Raw genomic sequence first — 22,124 nt, forward strand, 5'->3', positions numbered from 1 at the left:
GAAGACATGAGTGACCCAGAAGGAACGAACTGTAGCAACTGAGCAGAAGCTTCCCGATGGAAAGAAGCCAAGAGCATGACTTTATTTCATGACTAGTAAAAGAGGCCCGTTTCCAACAGAAAGGAAACGGGCGCTAGCAAGGTTCCAGGGCCCCCTCCCTACCTCACCCCCTCCCCTCCGAGTTCCACACCCACTACCTGCCTCCCTCCCTCCGAGTTCCAGGCACCCCTCCCAGCCTCCCTCCCTCTGCTCCGAGTTCCAGGACCCACCCCTTCTCATCCTCCCTCCCTCCCCCCTCTCTCGTCTCAGGACCCCCTCCCCACTCCAGTCCGACGGCCCCACTTCTGTCCAAGTTCCGCGCCCCCCTCCTCTGATTTCCGCAGCGCCTCCCTCCCTCCCTCTGTGGCCTCCGAGTGCAAGGAGGGCATGTGCGGGTGCCCCAGCCCTTCGTAAGTGCCAGCTGTTGTTTAAAACGTTTTACCTCCTGCTCCGCCGGCAACAGTGAAGTCCAGCACGCATGGACACCGCTTCAGACTGCCTTTGCTTTCTCTTGTGTTTCGGCTGTTCCTCTGGTCCCGTCCTCATTTCCTGTTTGCGGAAGGTCCATCTAGCCCAGCACCCTGTCTCCAACAGTGGCCCATCCAGGTCACAATCACCTGATAAGATCCACGGAGCAAAGCATTTTGTACTGCTTGTCCCAGGAATAGTGGATTTTTCCCTATGTCCATTTAATAACATTCTATGGCCTTTTTCTTCAGGAAGCCGTCCAAACCTTTCTTAAACTCTGCTAAGCTAACTGCCTTAACCACATTCTTCGGCAACAATTCCAGAGTCGAATTACATGTTGAGTAAAGAAAAATTTTCTCTTATTTGTTTTAAACTTACTTCACTCCAGCTTCATTGCACGCCCCCTTGTCCTAGTATTTTTGGAAAGCGTAAACAGACGCTCCATATCTATCTTTTCCACTCCACTCATTATTTTATAGACCTCTATCATATCTCCCCTCAGCCGCCTTTTCTCCAAGCTGAAGAGCCCCAGCCTCTTCAGCCTATCCTGATAGGGAAGCCGTCCCATCCCCTTTATCATTTTCGTCGTCCTTCTCTGCACCTTTTCTAATTACACTATATCTTTTTTGAGATGTGGCGACCAGAATTGAACACAGTATTCAAGGTACAGTCTCACTATGGAGCGATACAAAGGCATTATAACATCCTCATTTTTGTTTTCCATTCCTTTCCTAGTAATACCTAACATTCTATTTGCTTTCTTAGCCGCAGCAGCATACTGAGCAGAAGGTTTCAACGCATCATCAACGACAACACCTAGATCCTTTTCTCGTTCCGTGTCTCCTAACGCTGAACCTTGCATGACATAGCTATAGTTCGGGTTCCTCTTTCCCACATGCATCACTTTGCACTTGCTCACATTGAACGTCATCTGCCATTTAGACGCCCAGTCTCCTAGTCTCGCAATATCTTCTTGCAACTTTTCACAATCTTCCCGCGATTTGACGACCTTAACTTTGTGTCATCAGCAAATTTGATAACCTCGCTAGTCACCCCCACCTCCAGGTCATTTATGAAAATGTTAAAAAGCAACGGTCCTAGCACAGATCCCGAGGGACCCCACTAACTACCCTTCTCCATTGCGAATAGTGACCATTTAACCCTACTTTCTGTTTCCTATCTTTCAACCAGTTTTTAATCCATGACAATACACTACCTCCAATCCCATGACTCTCTAACTTCCTCTGGAGCCCTTCATGAGGGACTTTGTCAAAAGCTTTCTGAAAATCCAGATACACAATATCCACCGGCTTACCTTTGTCGACATGTTGGTTTACCCCGTCAAAGAAATGCAGTAGATTGGTGAGGCATGATTTCCTTTCACTAAATCCATGTTGACTTTGTCTCATCAGTCCATGCTTTAGAATGTGCTCTGAATTTCATTAATTGTGTAACATTGTCTGCTGTATATTGGTGGTCTAGGGTAGATGCCTTTAGATATTTGTCACATGCCACTATTCCATCTACACCTGTTTGAGCAGGAGAGTGCCAGGTGGTAGCTGTCTGATGTTAGTTTGTTCGGAAGGTCTCTGGGATCTCGTATGAAGCCGTTTTGTCTTGTGTATTAGGTAAGGATCCCCCTCTATGTCCATCTATTCCCTGTGTGAACGTATGAGTACCAGGTATGATTGGTCTGCCAGGTTTGTGACTCTTAGCAGTATGTAGAACATGCTTGGTTGAGGTTTTTATATAGTGGGATTGTATGGATTCTAATTACACACAAATGCCTTATTCTTACACTGGACAAAACGGCATCTCATATGCTGCATTTACCAGGTTGGACTGTTATTGAACCTGATGCAGCATGGATCCATGTTTCACCTGATTTGGGAAAAAGGCGAACTCCCCGAAGAAGCCAAAGGAAATGCAGGATATCAACAATACAAGAACCACCCTGGGCTTTCCCCAAGAAGGGGGAGGGGAGAAGGAGACTTTACCCTGTTGTGCCTGAGAGGGCATTTAATTATGAGTGTGGGCTTGAGGAGCCAGGTGCCCTTGGCCTGGATTGGCCGCTGTCGTGGATGGACCCTTGGTCTTTTCCCAGTGTGGCATTACTTATGTACTTATGAGGAGCCAATGAATGGATACACATCTCCCAAACAGAATAAAACTGATGTTGGGATTTAAAGATTAATACATAGACTTAAGCTCCATCAAAAGCAGCTCATGAAGCTTATTCCTCCAATGCCAATGCTGCAAAATACATTTCTTCCCCACTATGCAAGACTTCATTACCCAGGTGGCCTGAGGTTTAATACTGACACCTAAGGAGGAGACCTTGGGCAATAGGATACCGCTGGGAGAAATAAGGGTGTGCTGTTATAATAATATGATAAATTAAAGCATACTTTTCCCAAACTTTAGAAAATCTGCAATGAAAAAGGCATCTAGGATTACTCATATAATCAACGCAGGAACAGAACTTCAGCACAGCCTGCACTGTAAAAGCATTGTGCTATCCACAAGACTCGTGCGGGATGAGGCAGCTGTTTTTCTGCTAAAAAGCTAGAAGTCACAGCAGTCCCTTAATCTTATGCTTTTTTGTTTTTCTTTTCCAAAAACGTTTTCTCAATATTTGTTTTTTGTTAGGAAAATCTTTAGAACAAAAAAACAACATGTTTTTGTTTTAATTTCACTGCTAAGGGGCTTAATTCTGCATTGGTACTTTGGTTTGTACTGTTGCTCCGTCCTGTTTTAATGTGAAGACTTTTCTACAATCAAGACGTCTTGGTTTCTAGTTCTATCGTTGTTCTTTGTTGGATGTGTAGAGTATATTGTATGGATCAGTGAAACAAACTCCCACTTCAGTGCATTTTGTGTTTTAGAGAGCAGAATGTGAAAAATGTGCAGGGGTGTGAAAGGCCGGAGATGTCTTTATTTTTCAACACACATTTTTATATATGGGAGAGAGACAACCAGAGGACCCTGAGATCCAACGAGGCATTGCAAGCCCAAAGGTTCTCTTTCCAAGGTGTCTCCTTCAATAGTAGAATTGGGAAAGGTGCAGCGAAGGGCGACTAAAATGATAGCGGGGATGGGACGACTTCCATATGAAGAAAGATTAAGGAGGCTAGGGCTTTTCAGCTTGGAGAAGAGACGGCTGAGGGGAGACATGATAGAGGTATATAAAATAATGAGTGGAGTGGAACAGGTGGATGTGAAGCGTCTGTTCACGCTTTCCAAAAATACTAGGACTAGGGGGCATGCGATGAAACTACAGTGTAGTAAATTTAAAACAAATCTGAGAGAATTTTTCTTCACCCAACATGTAATTAAACTCTGGAATTCGTTGCCGGAGAAAGTGGTGAAGGCGGTTAGCTTAGCAGAGTTTAAAAAGGGGTTGGACGGTTTCCTAAAGGACAAGTCCATAAACCGCTACTAAACAGACTTGGAAAAATCCAAAATCCCAGGAATAACATGTATAGAATGTTTGTACGTTTGGGAAGCTCGCCAGGTGCCCTTGGCCTGGATTGGCCGCTGTCGTGGATGGACCCTTGGTCTTTTCCCAGTGTGGCATTACTTATGTACTTATGTACACACTCTCTGTTCTCTGCAGCTAGGAAAGCTCTAAAAATGTGGGGAGAATTTTGACTTTCAAATCAGTAGAAGCCAGTGCTTAAATCCTGCCTTTCAAATGATAAGCAAATATCCTTTTGAAAGGATGCTGGATGGTATCTTACTCAGACGGCACATCCGTTCAGACAGGAGCCTCGTGGCTTTACCTTGAAATGAGCTGCGTTTAGAGGTACCTGGGGGTTCTGGAATTGGAATAGAGGGAAATAAAATGTCTTGTAGTTTAGCACTTGATACAACCTTCCAAATCCTAATGAAAAATATTAGAACTGCAGTCTCGGTTCAGACCTGGGAGGTGGAGGGAAGGGGTCCCACATATGTCCCTTTAACTCCAGACTTAAGTGAGCTGTTTGCTGTGACCCCTTTGGTGCTGTCCCTTTGGCCACCACTTCACTCAGTCCCTCGCAGGGTCTAGACCTGTTTTCTGCAACACGGCAACATAGTAGATGACGGCAGAGAAAGACCTGTACGGTCCATCCAGTCCGCCCAATAAGATAAACTCATATGTGCTACTTTATGTGTATACCTGACCTTGATTTGTAAATGCCGTTGTCCGGGCACAGACCATATAGGTCTACCCAGCATTAGCCCCACCTCCTAACCACCAGCCCTGCCTCCCGCCACTGGCTCTGCCACTCACTCTCAGCTAAGCTCCTGAGGATCCATTTCTTCTGAACAGGATTCATTTATGTTTATCCCACGCATTTTTGAATTCCGTTACCGTTTTCATCTCCACCACCTCCCGCGGGAGGGCATTCCAAGCATCCACCACCCTCTCCGTGAAGAAATACTTCCTGACATCTTTTTTGAGTCTGCCCCCCTTCAACCTTATTTCATGTCCTCTCATTCTACCACCTTCCCATCTCCGGAAAAGGTTCATTTGCGGATTAATACCTTTCAAATATTTGAACGTCTGTATCATATCACCCCTGTTTCTCCTTTCCTCCAGAGTATACATGTCCAGGTCAGCAAGTCTCTCCTCATACGTCTTGTAACGCAAATCCCATACCATTCTCGTAGCTTTTCTTTGCACCGCTTCCATTTTTTTAACATCCTTCGCAAGGTACGGCCTCCAGAACTGAACACAATACTCCAGGTGGGGCCTCACCAACGACTTGTACAGGGGCATCAACACCTCTTTTCTTCTGCTGATCACACCTCTCTCTATACAGCCTAGCAACCTTCTGGCTACGGCCACCGCCTTGTCACACTGTTTCGTCACCTTCAGATCCTCTGATACTATCACCCCAAGATCCCTCTCCCCATCTCTACATATCAGACTCTCACCGCCTAACACATACATCTCCCATGGATTTCTACTCTTGCATCACTTTGCATTTCTTCGCATTGAATTTTAATTGCCAAACCTGCACTCTAGGAAACTCATGTTGAAAAGCTTTAGCAGAGTTGATTTATTTTTTTATTTTTGTTACATTTGTATCCCGCGCTTTCCCACTCATGGCAGGCTCAATGCAGCTTACATATTATATACAGGTACTTATTTGTACCTGGGGCAATGGAGGGTTAAGTGACTTGCCCAGAGTCAGAAGGAGCTGCCTGTGCCGGGAATCGAACTCAGTTCCCCAGGACCAAAGTCCACCACCCTAACCACTAGGCCACTCCTCCACTCCAAAACTGCTGTAACCCTTTTTTTGCTTGGATGAGTCTTAACATAAATCAGCTGGAGAGCCATAGGCCTAACAGTCCATATTCTCCACTGGTGCTCATTACCTTGGACCAGGCCTGATCTGGGGTTCAGAACCAACAGGGTTTACTTAGAGTCTTTTAAGCAAAAAGGGAGAGCAACCTCAACACTAATGTAATCCCCCCCCCCCCCCATTATAATGGGGACTTCTAAAGACCATGAGAGAATTCTCCAGAAGTACTGAGAGGGGGGAGGGGTTTCTGAGGTTGTGGGTGGTAAAGGATCCAACCCAAGGGGGTGGGTTCCTGGGTAAGTTGCAGAGGGGAAATGTTCTTGGTTGTTGAATGACAGTAGGAAAGGAATTGGTCACTAAGCGTTAGTGTTGGGGTTTGCACGATGTCTTTGGTGGCCGCTACCCCTGCCAGGACCCTTGAGAAGAGAGGGGTATGGGTTCAAGAAACTAAGGCTGAGTAAAGAGGCAGGTTTTCGCCAGTAGCCAGACTGGAAAAGAACAGATAGTAAAGAGAAATAAAGCCCCCACAAACGAAAGGAGGCCTGAATCAGTGGCGTAGCAAGGGGGGGGGGGCGTGAGGGGCGGTCGGCCCGGGGTGTCAGCTCAAGGGGGGGTGCTCCCTGCCATGCCAGCTCCCGCACCCTACCTTTAAAAAGAATATCGGGAGGCAAGGCGCAGCGCCTCGCGCCTGCCCTGCACGTAAAAGAAATGTGGACCGTCGGGTCTTCCCTCGCTCTATCTGTCCTGCCCTCCGCTGACGCAACTTCCTATTTCCGCAAGGGCGGGACAGACAGAGCAAGAGAAGGCCCAACGGTCCACATTTCTTTTACATGCAGGGCAGCGCCTCGCCTCCCGATATTCTTTTTAAAGGTAGGGTGCGGGAGCTGGTCGGGGGGGGGGTGTCATCGTGCTGCACCCGGGGGGGTGCAACGGCGAACCGCCCCGCCCCGGGTGGCAGCCTCTCCCTGCTACGCCACTGGCCTGAGTTACAAGCTTGAGTGTAACTAATTAAAGAGGAGTACAGTTTCTAACAAGTATACTAAAGCTAGGGTGGGCTGTGTGAAGAGTGTACGTGGACTTGGTGAGGTTCTCCATCAATGAAAGTATATGACTATTGGGAGCCAAGTTCAGCAGAAAATACCTTTTGAGAATAAATGTTTTGAGCGTTGCCTTACATTTTTGGAAAGAAGGTCTGACACGAAATGCCTAGTCACCCGCCTGCACCTGCCACTTGTGCTGTACACTAGCACCCTCCTTCCACTGACTGGGTCCCAACCACCTCTGGGCGAGCCCTCCCGCTCTCAAATTCTCCCCAGTGATTTATTTATTTATTGCACTTGTATCCCACATTTTCCCACCTATTTGCAGGCTCAGCGTGGCTTACAAAGACCTGTTATGGCATCACCATTTCAGGGTACAAAAGATACACTTGGTGTTACAAAGATATCGAGGCTAACAAGTTGATCTAATCAGCAATTATGGAGATAAGACAATCAGAATATGAGAGGATGTAGTGATGTGTTGTGGATTAGTTATGGATTTGTAGTTTACTGGAGGCCACACTCCCAGGGGCCCCACAGTTCCCAGAAAGCACAGACCCAACACACAAAACACCAGGGTTCTTTATCAGTCCAGACAGGCAGAGGCAATAAACTATTCTTTATTTTCTTAAAAATATATTGAACAATGAACAAAAAATGTGCAATCAGCAAACAATAACAGGTAACTAAAATATGGATCAATTATAACACTAACTAAACATTTGGTTACTTCTTGAAAAGTACCTGGGGAGATCAGGACATATAGCTGCTCACCAGTTATCAAATATAACTGTTTTTTACAGGGCTTCAATGAAGAGCTTTCGCTCTTCTCTCGGGCTGAAACGGGGGGGGGGGGGGGGGGGGGGGGAAGACCAGTACAGCTCAAAATAATCTGAGCCCAGTCAATAAGTTTCAAAAGTATACTGCTCACAGTACTGTAGATTCACTTCTTCACTGAGTGTATCTAAAAAAGGACATTCACTTTTCTATAACAGCTTTAACATAAAACATGCACCACCTGCTGGCCAAACGAGAGAAATGTACTTCAGAATTAATTTAGGCAGTTTACAGGCTTAAAACACACTTTTCTGTCACAAGGTTCAATAGGTAAGGAGTTTCAAGGTGAGGGGCAAACAACCACAAACGAGACGTGACAGTTCAAAGTAAACATTGAAATGCCTTTCAACACCCAGTTTCCTACCACAGAAGGTGAGTTATGCCACCTCCTGGATCTTGGCATTGGGATTTCAGTAGAACAGATGTGATGGACGTAAGATCCCTCTATGCCCACCACTGTTGGGATAAGAATCTTGCCAAGTCTTCGGTACTTCAGGCCTAGTCTTTTCATTTCCAATACTAACATTGATGCGCCTTGGGTTTCTTCATATAGCAGGAACCTGTCGGGGTTCCATGAAGCCCATTTTCTTCTGTGTCAGCAGGAAGCTGCACATGGTGCTGTTTATAATGTGACTTACTATGTAATAAGTACATCATTGACCATTAGAGTAATCTGTGCATGAAATACTTAGCAACCATATCCGTTCACTGCTTCTACGGTCTGTGCCCCAAGAATGGCAAGGACAAATCAAACTCGGTTATACATATAAAGTATCGCATACCATGTAAAATGAGTTTATCTTGTTGGGCAGACTGGATGGACCATAAGGTCTTTATCTGCTGTCATTTACTATGTTACTATGTGTGGACAGAGTGTGAGCAGATATGAAGATGAGAAGGAACTACGTTATGTTCAGCTTGATTGTAGTGGACAGACACAATATAAATAGTCCTTCCTGGACACAATGAAGGAACTTCTGCAATATTGGAGGTGCTCAGCACCCACTGGATACACAGAGCTGCCTCTTAATGTGAGAAATTGCAGGAGGACCTTAGGAAATTGGAAGACTGGGCATCCAAATAACAGATGACATTTAATGTGGGACAAGTGCAAAGTGTTGCACATTGGGACGAACAACTCAAATTACAGCTCACGATGTTAAGCTCCACGTTAGGAGTTTCCTCTGAGGAAAAGGTCTAGTGGTGGCCAAAAAAGCAGGGTGTTAGGAATGGAAAATAAAACCTAGACTATCATAGTGCCGCTGTATCACTCCATGGTGTGACCGTAGCTTTTGAGTATTGTGTGTAAGTCTGGTTGCCGCATTCAATTAGAAAAGGTTCAAAGAATGGTTAAGGGGACGGAATGACTGTCGTACGAGGAAAAACTAAGGAGGCTAGGGCTGTTCATCTTGAAGGTGAGATGGCCGAACGGGGATCTGGTAAGAGGCCTATGGGTAACTAGACAATTTTTACCTTTTCAGATATCCTAAGATCAGGAGTGTTCTATGAAGCTAATACGGAGCACATTTAAAACTGGTTTGAATAGTTTTTTTTTTACCCAGACGTTATGGTGGACTTGGTAGCCACTGCTTATTCTTGGATTTGACTCGCAATGAATGATCTTCTCTCCAGTCTTGCCAGGCAGTGGCATAGCCACGGGGGGGGGGGGGGGGGGGGGGGGCCTGGGTCCCTCCAAATTGGATTTGGGCCTCCAAGGTCTGCTGGTTTGGTTGGCAGGGGTCCCCAAGCCCTGTCAGCAGAAGCCTGCCCTACTTCCCCACCCCCCACGCACGTGCTCTGTTTTAGTGAAATTGAGTAGACGTGCTGCAGGGAAGGCAGCGAACAGCGCTGGAGGAGTTTGGGGACTCCCGCCAGCCCAGGTATGTGGGGTTGTGGCAGGGAGGCAGGACAGAATTCCCCCCCCCCCACACACACACTTTGGGCTCAGGCCCCCTCCAAAATTGAGGTCTGGCTACATGCCTGCAGGTACTTTTGATCAGGAAACAGGGCTTTATGGATCTCTCGGTGTAAGTTAGTATATCTGTTCTACCTTTTCAGCTATCTGAATATCTCTTCTGGGTCCCAAACCTGTCTTGGGCACACCCAGCCAGTCATGTTTTCAGGGTGTCCATGCTGAATATGCATATTATTATTATTATTTGTAGCATTTGTATCCCACGTTTTCCCACCTATTTGCAGGCTCAATGTGGCTTACATTTGCCGTTATGGCGATTGCCATTTCCGGACTTCAGATATGCACATGATTTTGCAATCAAGTGCGTACATACATGGTGGAAGAATGCATTGTGTACTTGCGTACTTGTTAACACGTGGTTTTACAATCAAGTGCGTATATATGTGGTAGAGGAATACATTGTGGTCTTGTGTAGGTGTCGGCTTTATGTAGTTGCTCAGGTGACGGTATTATGGTGGGAGTAATATTGTTGGGCAGTGATTATGTCGTTTCAGTCTTATTCTTCGTTGTTGTTGTTTAGAAGTTAGGTCGATTGTTTGTTGTATGTTTTTTGAATAGGTCCATTTTCAGTAGTTTACGAAAGATGGTTAAATCTTGCGTTGTCTTTATGGTCTTCGGGAGCGCGTTCCATAGCTGTGTGCAAATGTAGGAGAAGCTGGTTGCGTAAATGGACTTATATTTTAATCCTATGAGATTTGCATGCAGATTTAGCTCATGAATATTCATTGAAAATATTCTGACAAACCCGACTGGCTGGGGGGAATCAAAGCTCTAGGATATACATATTTAGTTCCTTTACCTCCTACCGTTTTTAGGTGTAGGCCCAGCACCTTTCGATAGTCTTCCTGTAACTTGTCCGTGTCCTTCAGCAGGAGCGGCTCCTGATTTGGATGCAGCACTCGCTTGGTGTTGACTTGAGAGGGACTTGGTGTAAGAATTCCTACACAGAGCTACCAGGAAACATAAAGTTGAACTGGTAATGGAAAGTTTTTACAAAGGGGGCTCTCCCCCCCCCCCCCCCCCCCTCTTCTTCCCAGGCACTTGCTAACTTTTCGTACCTTAGTTGAGATTACAAGATGGCTGACTGCCTCTTCTTTACTGACTGGAGATTTCCCATGAATGTGACAATAAAAACTGGAATCTGGCTGTGTCTTTTACAACATGAATGATTGTGTGTGTTTAGAAATCTGTGGAAAGATTTCTGGTCTTCGGTCTGAGCTATGCTTGGAAAAAGCCTGTCCCTGAGCCACCCCTCTCTGGCCCCAGGAGCAAGGAGGATAACATAACAGTCCTAAAATCGGTACAATTTTTATTAAAATCACACCCATATAACAAGAGCTATCAGGGTAAATAAGCTTTCAGATGGGACTTAAGTTGTGATGTGTAACCTGAAAACTAGATTAGCCTGAAGCCTGCGTAGGGTGTCTGGTAGTTTTCCAGCTCTACGTAAGCTTTTTGGCCTGATGTTATAATTTTCTTCACTGTTGCCCCTCCTTTTACCTCTCTGGATTTCCTGCCTTCCCTCTCCCGGCCCCTGACTCTAATTGTCTTTGGAGGAAGATTACACAGCAGTTTGAAAGTGTGTGCTGTAGGTTATGGATAAACAGTGGATTTCAGACTGCTGGGAATTGATGAGTGTTACTGGGCCTGTTGGGAATGGGCTGGGTGGATTCACTCAGCTTTGCTGCCACGTAGGTGTCGGCATGACCACCAGCAGGGAAGGTAGATCGGTGTATGTGGTGGTGATAATGCCTGGCTTTTCTGTTGATTACTGTTTACTGCTGTGTATGTCGAGTAGCAGTATACGGATAGAGAACAGACATGCATCCTCCCTATTCCCCTCTTCAAGTTCTGTTCTCACCCTTAACCCACCCTGAGGCGAGGAGGGAGGGGGATTGAGAAGGGTATTTGTCTGTTTATAATTTGAAGGTGTTATAATATGATTGTAAAATGAAAAATTGGAATATTAATGGTGCGCAGTAAAGGACCCTGCTGCTATGTAAACTGAGAATAGTTCAGGATTGTGAAGTTAATTCAGTAAAGATGAAATTTAAAAAAAAAAAAGTCTGTGCCCCAAGCAGCTTATGAGCTAAGAAGGAACCTGATGCAATGGGAGCTGATTTACCCAAGGTCTATATAGTAACAAAGTAAATGACGGCAGATAGAGACCTGTACGGTCCATTCAGTCTGCCCAACAAGATAAAACTCATTTTACATGGTATGTGATACTTTATACCTGAGTTTGATCTGTCCTTGCCTATCTCAGGGCACAGACCGTAGAAGTCTGACCAGCACTGTTCTTGTACTAAAAGTTCTGAAGATTCTGGAACCCTAAAGAGTTACAAGATTCCTTAATCCCAATTAGTAGCAACATTCCATGTAGAACCCCAAAGAGTAACATAGTAACAGAGTAAATGATGGCAGATAAAGACCTGTACAGTCCATCCAGTCTGCCCAACAAGATAAACTCATTTTACATGGCATGTGATAATTTATACCCGAGTTTGATTTGTCCCTGTCTTTCTCAGGGCACAGACCGTAGAAGTCTGACCAGCACTGTTCTTGAACTAAGAGGCAGATGCACTAAAGCTAAATGAGCCTTTAATGACCCTCCAACGAGGAAAATTTGATCTGTTGCATGCATCAAAGGGCTTTTACCGAGGAAGCCAGCAGCTAACGAAAACGGAATGGAGATGAGCAATTAGTGTGAAAACCCCATTGAAACGACATGCACTAACCTTTTCCGATTGCCTTTACGCAGGAAAAAGGCAGGAAAACTAACGAGAGGTCTGGACCACTCGTTAGGACAGCTCTGTGCCAGGAAAAATCATTAAGAGAAAAAATAAACAAACTTTGAGCCAATCCCAGCGCATTAGCAGAGCTAAAAGCGCTGTGATTGGTCCAAAGGACGTCAGAAAAACAAAAATAAATAAAAATAAAAAAAGGATCGGGAGGGGGCAAGGGCGCTCATCAGGAGCGTCCTGTACGGACGGCCTTGCCCCCCCCCCACTGCTCGCCACTTTCCGCCGCTCCCCCCACCCCGAAAAAGCAAAATTCGAGCAGCCCCTGCCCCCCTCCCTTCCTCACTACTCTGTCACCTCAGCTCCGCCTCCCGACATCCTCCGTCCTGTGCCCCGCCCCCTTTTGGGGTCGTCGCCGCCATTCCCCTCTTCCATCGGGCCCCCCTCCCTCTTACCGGGCCCGTGCAGCGCCTCTCTCCTCTGTCCGAAGGCGCTGCACGCGCAAGAAGAAAGCTGATGGCTGCCTTCGCCCAGCTTCTGTCGCGCGTCTCTCTCCTCCTGGGCCCGCCCCTGTCTGACGTCGGTTACCTACGTAGCTGAGGTGACAGAGTAGTGAGGAAGGGAGGGGGACCGGGGCAGCTAGCATTTTGCTTTTTCGGGGTGGGGGGAGCGGCGGAAAGTGGCGAGCAGCGGGGGGGGGGGGGGGGGGGGGCAAGCCCATCCGTACAGGACGCTCCTGATGAGCGCCCTTGCCCCCTCCCGACCCTTTTTTTTTATTTTTGTTTTGATTTGATTTGGGAGCCATGTGCTTGTGATTTGACTGTGTTTTGACTGTTTGTGGCATGCGCAGAGCAGCTAACATAACGCTTGGCTGCTCTGCGCATGATTTGGGGGCCGATTAACGATGTGTATTGTGATTCTTTGGTACATTGTACGTTTCAATACCGATCTCAGCATGTGTGACTTTTTTTTTTTGGTGCATTTTTCGTTATTTTAAAATCGTTAGGGACTTTAACGATTTAGATTTTTTTACGTTTGGTTGCTGCATCTGCCTCTAAGTTCTGAAGGTAACATCAAAGCCCCTTAAAATTTGCACTCCAGCCCATCCCTCTCTATTCAGTCACGATCAGGGTGTAGACTGTAGAAGTCTGCCCAGCTCCCGTTTCCCAATTACTGGCGTCACCACCCAATCTCTGCTAATATTCCACGGAACCATTCATTCTAAACAGGATTCCTTTGTGTTTATCCCATGCATGTTTGAATTCCATCACCGTTTTCATCTCCACCATCTCCCACGGGAGGGCATTCCACATATCCACCACCCTCTCTGTGAAAAAATACTTCCTGACATTAGTCCTGAGTCTGCCCCCCCTTCAACCTCAGTTCATGTCCTCTGGTCACAAGGAATGTCTGAGGCAAATCATGGCGAACAATGAATGAATGGGTTAGGAGGGAGGATCTACAGCAGGGGCGGTATTAATTTATATTTCTGAATTGTCTCCTGAAGAATTGCCTGAGACAAAATTAAATTACAAATGTAGAACTGAGCGGTGCAGACAGGAAGAACTGGGCAGACTGGATGAGTCGGTTGTCAGTAGATGACAGAAAAAGACTGAGGCTTTTTCCGTATTTAAATCTCCAGGCCTGTTGCTGCTTAAAGGGTGCTCCGCCAGGAGAAATTCGGAGGCTCTCTTGGTGATCTCCCTGGAAGATTCGTTTGCCCGGAGAGGAGACCAGGGTGGAGGAGGGGGGGGTTACAAGCGTGATAGGAATCTGTTACTGACACAGGACGGAGAACCAAACCCCAGTTTGTAACTGTCGTCTGTCAATCACAGCCTGCTGCTGTCACCGTTGCCACCAGATTTTGGAGCTGGAAAGAAAGTCCTTTGATTTTTTTATTTGCTCCGTCCATCCTCGGCACAGCCTGCTAGTTTTCATTCTATGTACACGTATCGATCGCTAATAATAAAATCTAAGTAGCTCACAATGTGACATGGCCAGTACAAATACTGTTGCAAACTGAAGTGACATTACTCAAGTAATCCTAACCACTAAATCCCAATGAACTTGTGAATAACCATGTGGAGGAGTAGCCTAGTGGTTAGTGCAGTGGGGAACTGGGTTTGCTTCCCACTGCAGCTCCTTGTGACTCTGGGCAAGTCACTTAACCCTCCATTGCCCCTGGTACAAAATAAGTACCTGAATATATGTAAACCACTTTGAATGTAGTTGCAAAAACCACAGAAAGGCAGTATATCAAGTCCCAGTTTCCATTTCCCTTTCCCTTATGACATCACAATATCAGAAGTGAGCCAAGTATCAGGCAATCAAGCCATTGTGACATCACTGATGAGGTTGGCTCTTATTGGTGGAATGAGTGGAGGAGTAGCCTAGTGGTTAGTGCAGTAGACTTTGATCCTGGGGAACTGAGTTCAATTCCCACTGCAGCTCCTTGTGACTCTGGGCAAGTCACTTAACCCTCCATTGCCCCTGGTACAAAATAAGTAGCTGAATATATGTAAACCGCTTTGAATGTAGTTGCAAAATCCTCAGAAAGGCGGTATATCAAGTTCCCCTTTCCCTTTACAAAAGTCTAAAATTATCAGACAGCATCTGTAAATTCAGTGGTAACTGTGGCTCTTTTGGAGAACATCTAGTTTCACATTTATTTAGTTGTTTCCATAAGCACTTAAGCGTTGCCATACTGGGACAGACCGAAGGTCCATCAAGCCCAGCATCCTGTTTCCAACAGTGGCCAATCCAGGTCACAAGTACCTGGCAAGATCCCAAAACACTACAATACATTTTATGCTGCTTATTCTAGAAATAAGCAGTGGATATTCCCCAAGTCCACTTTAATAATGGTCTATGGATTTTTCCTTTAGGAAGCCATTCAAACCTTTTTTAAGCCCCGCTGAGCTATCCGCGTTTACTTCATTTTCTGGCAATGAACTCCAGAGTTTAATTAGAAGTTGAGTGAATAAATATTTTCTCTGATTCGTTTTAAATTTACTACTTTGTAGCTTCATTGCGTGCCCCTTAGTCCTAGTATTTTTGGACAGAGTAAACAAGTGATTCACATCTACCCGTTCCACTCCACTCAGTATTTTATAGACCTCTATCATTTCTCCCCTCAGCCGTCTTCTCCAAGCTGAAGAGCCCTAGCTGCTTTGGCCTTTCCTCATAGGGAAGTTGTCCCATCCCCTTAATCATTTTCGTCGCCCTTGGCTTCATATACCACACGAGGTCCAGCATGGCTACTGCGTGGTTTGCAACACCAAAATAGAATAAACGGGGAGGAGGCAGGAGGGAGGGGTGACAGTGAAATACAGATTATCCAAATGTCTCGGAGAATAGATGGGTTTTTAGTTGTGATTTGAATTTACTCTTGAGAGGTTTTCATGCAGAGAAGTGGGTGGGAGGGCATTCCAGATTGGAATCTACGAAGTTGAAAGAAGATTCCTGAGAAATTTAGGCAAAAGGAAGGGAGGGAAGGTACAACTAACAAGTTTGCAGTGGAGGAACGAAGAGAGTGAGTGGGGGGGGGGGGGGGGGTATGACCGAGTGAAGGTAAGCAGGAGTGGTTGGGAAATGTGATTTGTAGACAAATAATTTTAAACTTGATATGTGCAGAGAGTGGTAGCCAATGTTCCAAGCAAAGTAGTGAAGTGACGTAGTCAAAATGGTGAGCCAGATGCAAAAGTTAATTGCAGTTGATTGGATGAGCTGAAAGCGCTTGATGGAATGTAGAGGGAGACCAGTATAAAGTGAATTGCAGTAATCTAGATGGGAAATGATGACGGATTGGAAGAGAGTGCAGATAAGATTAGTGTCCAGATAAGAGCGGCCAACCTAGCGGCCGTCAGAGGAGGAACTACTCGTAGTCCTTGACCCTTGAATCACAAGTCCTCAGTATACAATTTTTCCAGGGGATCATCAGTGGTAACAGCCAGTTTCAATGCCAACTGCCTTTCGTAGAATGGGTTGTGAGTTTGTGGAACGACCTCCCATGGGAAGTGGTGGAGATGAAAAGGGGGAAAGGGAAATGGAACTTGATATACTGCCTTTCTGTGGTATTTTGCAACTACATTCAAAGCGGTTTACTTACAGTGGGGGAAATAAGTATTTGATCCCTTGCTGATTTTGTAAGTTTGCCCACTGACAAAGACATGAGCAGCCCATAATTGAAGGGTAGGTTATTGGTAACAGTGAGAGATAGCACATCACAAATTAAATCCGGAAAATCACATTGTGGAAAGTATATGAATTTATTTGCATTCTGCAGAGGGAAATAAGTATTTGATCCCTCTGGCAAACAAGACCTAATACTTGGTGGCAAAACCCTTGTTGGCAAGCACAGCGGTCAGACGTCTTCTGTAGTTGATGATGAGGTTTGCACACATGTCAGGAGGAATTTTTGTCCACTCCTCTTTGCAGATCATCTCTAAATCATTAAGAGTTCTGGGCTGTCGCTTGGCAACTCGCAGCTTCAGCTCCCTCCATAAGTTTTCAATGGGATTAAGGTCTGGTGACTGGCTAGGCCACTCCATGACCCTAATGTGCTTCTTCCTGAGCCACTCCTTTGTTGCCTTGGCTGTATGTTTTGGGTCATTGTCGTGCTGGAAGACCCAGCCACGACCCATTTTTAAGGCCCTGGCGGAGGGAAGGAGGTTGTCACTCAGAATTGTACGGTACATGGCCCCATCCATTCTCCCATTGATGCGGTGAAGTAGTCCTGTGCCCTTAGCAGAGAAACACCCCCAAAACATAACATTTCCACCTCCATGCTTGACAGTGGGGACGGTGTTCTTTGGGTCATAGGCAGCATTTCTCTTCCTCCAAACACGGCGAGTTGAGTTCATGCCAAAGAGCTCAATTTTTGTCTCATCTGACCACAGCACCTTCTCCCAATCACTCTCGGCATCATCCAGGTGTTCACTGGCAAACTTCAGACGGGCCGTCACATGTGCCTTCCGGAGCAGGGGGACCTTGCGGGCACTGCAGGATTGCAATCCGTTATGTCGTAATGTGTTACCAATGGTTTTCGTGGTGACAGTGGTCCCAGCTGCCTTGAGATCATTGACAAGTTCCCCCCTTGTAGTTGTAGGCTGATTTCTAACCTTCCTCATGATCAAGGATACCCCACGAGGTGAGATTTTGCGTGGAGCCCCAGATCTTTGTCGATTGACAGTCATTTTGTACTTCTTCCATTTTCTTACTATGGCACCAACAGTTGTCTCCTTCTCGCCCAGCGTCTTACTGATGGTTTTGTAGCCCATTCCAGCCTTGTGCAGGTGTATGATCTTGTCCCTGACATCCTTAGACAGCTCCTTGCTCTTGGCCATTTTGTAGAGGTTAGAGTCTGACTGATTCACTGAGTCTGTGGACAGGTGTCTTTCATACAGGTGACCATTGCCGACAGCTGTCTGTCATGCAGGTAACGAGTTGATTTGGAGCATCTACCTGGTCTGTAGGGGCCAGATCTCTTACTGGTTGGTGGGGGATCAAATACTTATTTCCCTCTGCAGAATGCAAATAAATTCATATACTTTCCACAATGTGATTTTCCGGATTTAATTTGTGATGTGCTATCTCTCACTGTTACCAATAACCTACCCTTCAATTATGGGCTGCTCATGTCTTTGTCAGTGGGCAAACTTACAAAATCAGCAAGGGATCAAATACTTATTTCCCCCACTGTATATACAGGTACTTATTTTGTACCTGGGGCAATGGAGGGTTAAGTGACTGAGTCACAAGGAGCTGCAATGGGAATTGAACCCAGTTCCCCAGGATCAAAGACCGCAGCACTAACCACTAGGCTACTCCTCCACTCAGAAAACCGTCTTTGAATTCAAGAGAGCTTGGGACAAGTACATAGGATCTCTAAGGAAGAAGAAGGGACAGAGGGTGTTATGGATGGGCCAAGTGAATAGGCGATATGGTCTTCATATGCCTTCGTTTTCCGTGTTTCTTTGTCAGGAGTGGTTCACAGAAACTCTAACTGCTCCGTGTTGCAGGGATTTGACTGAGAACCAGATCCTGCTTTCCGGTGACCGGTGCCTGAATGAACAGCTTGTGAGCTGCATGCTCAGTCTCAAAGGCAGTTGTGTTACCCTCACTGTTTAATCTTCCTTATAAGACTGCGTTCATTCATTGAGCTGCTCCCCTGACATGCCCTGTGGCTGCTAGGGGAGGAAGTCGCAGATTACCTCATGTTCCTTTCATTTAAGTGGTCCATCCTATCTGAGATCCAGAGGTGGACTGACCATACGGGCAATTAGGCAGTACCCAAGGTCCCCTCCCCTGCAAACTACAGCCCTCCTGCCCTTCCCATATCCCACCAACCTTAAACGATCCTGTTCAGGAATATGGCGGTGGGGGTTGAGGGTGAGGGTGATCTGCAGATATCAAGGAAGCCATAATTTTTTTTTTTTTTTTTTTTAATGTATGCACTCCCCCCCCCCCCCACCCCAGCTTCTGATCCCTTTCATCAATAAATCACACCAAACGTGCATCAGGGAGGGGGGGAGAACAACATGTCCATGCCTTGGCCTTCGCTATCCTTGTGTTGCGTCAGGACCACTTGATTCCCTACTTCAGCAATGCAAAAGTAACTTCACTTTGGCATTCGCTAACCTGCGCTAATAAGATGGATTAGCGAATCCCATGGTAAAGCAGTGCAGCAATGTATTTTACTGCTTCTTAGTAAATGGGAACCTTAGTTTGTAAGGAACGGAAAAAGAGGTGATGATGTCTCTGCATAAGACACTGGTGAGACCTCATTTAGAATATTGTGTACAATTCTGGAGAAACAAAAAGGGGGTTCGAAGTTTCCACAAAAGTTCAACAAAAAAGAAAAAACTGGGAAAACACAACTTCAAGAGATCAATCCGAGACACCAGGGTGAGATGCTCCAGGAAAACTTTATTAGGGACCCTACACGGTCCGTGTTTCAGCTTTTAAAAAAGCCTTCATCAGGGGTCGATCAGTAGTTGCACAGAATATACTGACAGGAGGGCAGGGGCGATCGCAACTTCAGCTAAAAGATTTTGCAATTGAAGCAGCCAGCCTCTGGCCCCTTGGAGCAAACAGATTGGTGTTCCTTTTGGCAAATATCTGGCACCACAAGTTCAAGAGACAACATTTTATGAGCTCCATTGTCTGTCGGTATATTCTGTGCAACTACTGATCGACCCCTGATGAAGGCTTGAAGTTGTGTTTTTCCACTTTTTTCTTTTTTTTTGTACAATTCTGGAGACCAAACCTTCAAAAAGATATAAACAGGATGCAGTCAGTCCAGAGGGCGGCTACTAAAATGGTCAGTGGTCTTTGGGGGAAAAAAGGTGGGAGAGGGGAGATGTGATGAGACATTTAAACACCATAACATAAATGCCCAGGAGGTGAGTCTCTTTCAGTTGAAAGGACGCTCTGGAACAAGGTGGCATAGGATGACGGTGAAGGGGGATAAGACTCGGAAGTAACCTGAGGCAGTGGTGGGGGTGGTCCGCTCCAGGTGAACGCTGCAAGGGAGTGCAGGGAGCAGCTGTACGGCTGTCGGCTCCGCCGGTTCCCTACTTCCTCTGACGTTACTTCCTGTTCCGGGGCAGGAAACAGCTGAGCAGACAGCTGGGCAACTGCTCCCTACACCCCAGGAGGTAGGAGCAATGTGCTTTGGGGGAGGAGGAGGAGGTGGTGGTGTGATTGTCCGGGGGGGGGTGTGCTTTGCAAGGGGGGGGGCAATGTACAAGGGGGGGGGGGGGTGGCAACTGACCTAGGAGGAACACCACTGGTTTGAGGAAATACTTCTTCAAGGAAAGGATGATGAATTCATGGAAAGAGCTCCCGGTGGAAGTGGTGAAGTTGAAAATAGTATCTGAGTTCAAGAGAGCTTGGGACCAGTGGCGTAGGGCTCAGGCCCGCCCAACAGTAGCATACGTTTAGCGGTAGCTGGTGGGGATCCCAAGCTCGGCCAGCTCAAGATTTACCCCTGATGGTAACGATAACGCTAGTTTTCAGTGCATGCCTGCTGCAGACTGCCAAGATGGAAAGAAGCGTTTTCTCACCAGCTGAGATATTTTTTGGGTGGTGGTAGGGGGGGGGGGGGGGGACACTTGGTGCCCCACCCACTTCTTATTTATTTATTTATTTATTTGCATTTGTATCCCACATTTTCCCACCTCTTTGCGGGCTCAGTGTGGCTTACAATAAGATAAGAATAATGGAAATATATTTGTTACAACTTGGTTATGGGTTACATTGTACAAGTTATGCGAGACCATCGAAGTATCGTTAGGAGAATAACAATGGGACATCAACATTGAAACATTGGAAAGAGACAATGGGAAGCTTAAAGGGCAGAATTAAGACACAGAGACATATGGTGTACATATTTCTGTGAGTAAATGTATGAGTGATGTGGAATTACGGGGGATGAGGGTCAGAAGTGGATGTATGATGCATTGATGAACAGCCTACGCCCACCCAAAATCTGTTGCCTGGCAATGCCCCTGCTTGGGAAAAGTCCACAGGATCTCTCAGGGAACGATAGGGAGAGGAGATGGCATGGATGGGCAGACTGGATAAGGCCGTATGGTCTTTATCTGCTTTCATTTTCTCTAAAAGTTCAAAAAGAGCAGGCAGCTACCTACTGCACTTGAGCTGCTCTTGAAAAGGTGCAAAGTAAATTAAAAAAAAATAAAGTAAATAAAATTAAAGGCTCCAGTTATTAGGTGTTGCTGGTCTATGAAAAGCTTCATTGTGTGAGTTGGGAGGGAGGAGCTGGTAAACTGGATATTAGATGTTCACTTAATTACAGGAAAAAAAGCAAACAAGAAGAGGAACCGCTTTGCTAGGAACTGAGGCTGGACTGTGTCTGCTGCTCCGTGAGAACAGAGGCCCAGATGCATCAACGTTTCGTAAACAAATGTGAAACGTAAAAGGCCTTAACGAATTTTAAAGAACGAAGAATGCACCAAAAAAACAAGTCTTAAATGCTCGGTACGGTATTGTAAAGTACCATGCATTAAAGATACATTAAATTGGTGTAATTCCTGTCGGTAATCGGCCCCAAGGCATGCGCAGAGCAGCCAAGCGTTATGCTGGCTGCTCTGTGTATGCCACAAACGTCAAAACCAAAAAAAACCCACAAACGCGTGGCTCCCCGCTTTCCCCTGCATAAAATATAAACAAACATTAAAAAAGGATCGGGAGGGGGCAAAGGCGCTCATCAGGAGCGTCCTGTATGGACAGCCTTGCCCCCCCCCCCCCCCCCCCGCCCGAGGTCGCCGCTGCTCCCTGCTTCTCCCTGTATGAAATAAATCTCAAAATAAAAATCAAACTTTTGCAGCGCCGGGCCCCCCTCCCTTCCTGTCTCTCTCTTCTCTGCCTCCCGCCATCCTCCGCCCCCGTGCCACGCCCCCTGAGTTCGTCGCCACCGGACCCCCCTCCGCCTAGATAACGTCAGAGGAGGGCGGGCCCAGGAAGAACAGAGAGGCGTCGGAGGAGGCAGAAGCGATCACCGATCAGCTGTTCCATCCCGTGCAGCGCCTTCACACACAGGTGAGAGGCGCTGCACTGGCCATTAAGGCGGAGGGGGGGGTCCGGTGGAGGGGGGAAGCGGCGGCGACGAACTCAGGGGGGCGTGGCATAGGGGCGGAGGATGGCAGGAGGCGGAGCAGTGGTGGGAGAAGAGAGAGACAGGAAGGGAGGGGGGCCCAGCGCTGCAAAAGTT

General features: G+C 46.5%; 1 protein-coding gene across 1 annotated transcript in view; it reads left to right on the forward strand.

Moving 5' to 3' along the window:
• The window catches only part of ANXA5 (annexin A5), a 53,290-nt gene that overhangs the window by 9,037 nt on the left and 22,129 nt on the right, over positions 1-22,124 (forward strand). The gene's annotated exons all lie outside the window — the stretch shown is intronic.

This window comes from Microcaecilia unicolor, chromosome 2, assembly GCF_901765095.1.
Source record: "Microcaecilia unicolor chromosome 2, aMicUni1.1, whole genome shotgun sequence".
Classification (NCBI taxonomy): Eukaryota; Metazoa; Chordata; class Amphibia; order Gymnophiona; family Siphonopidae; genus Microcaecilia; species Microcaecilia unicolor.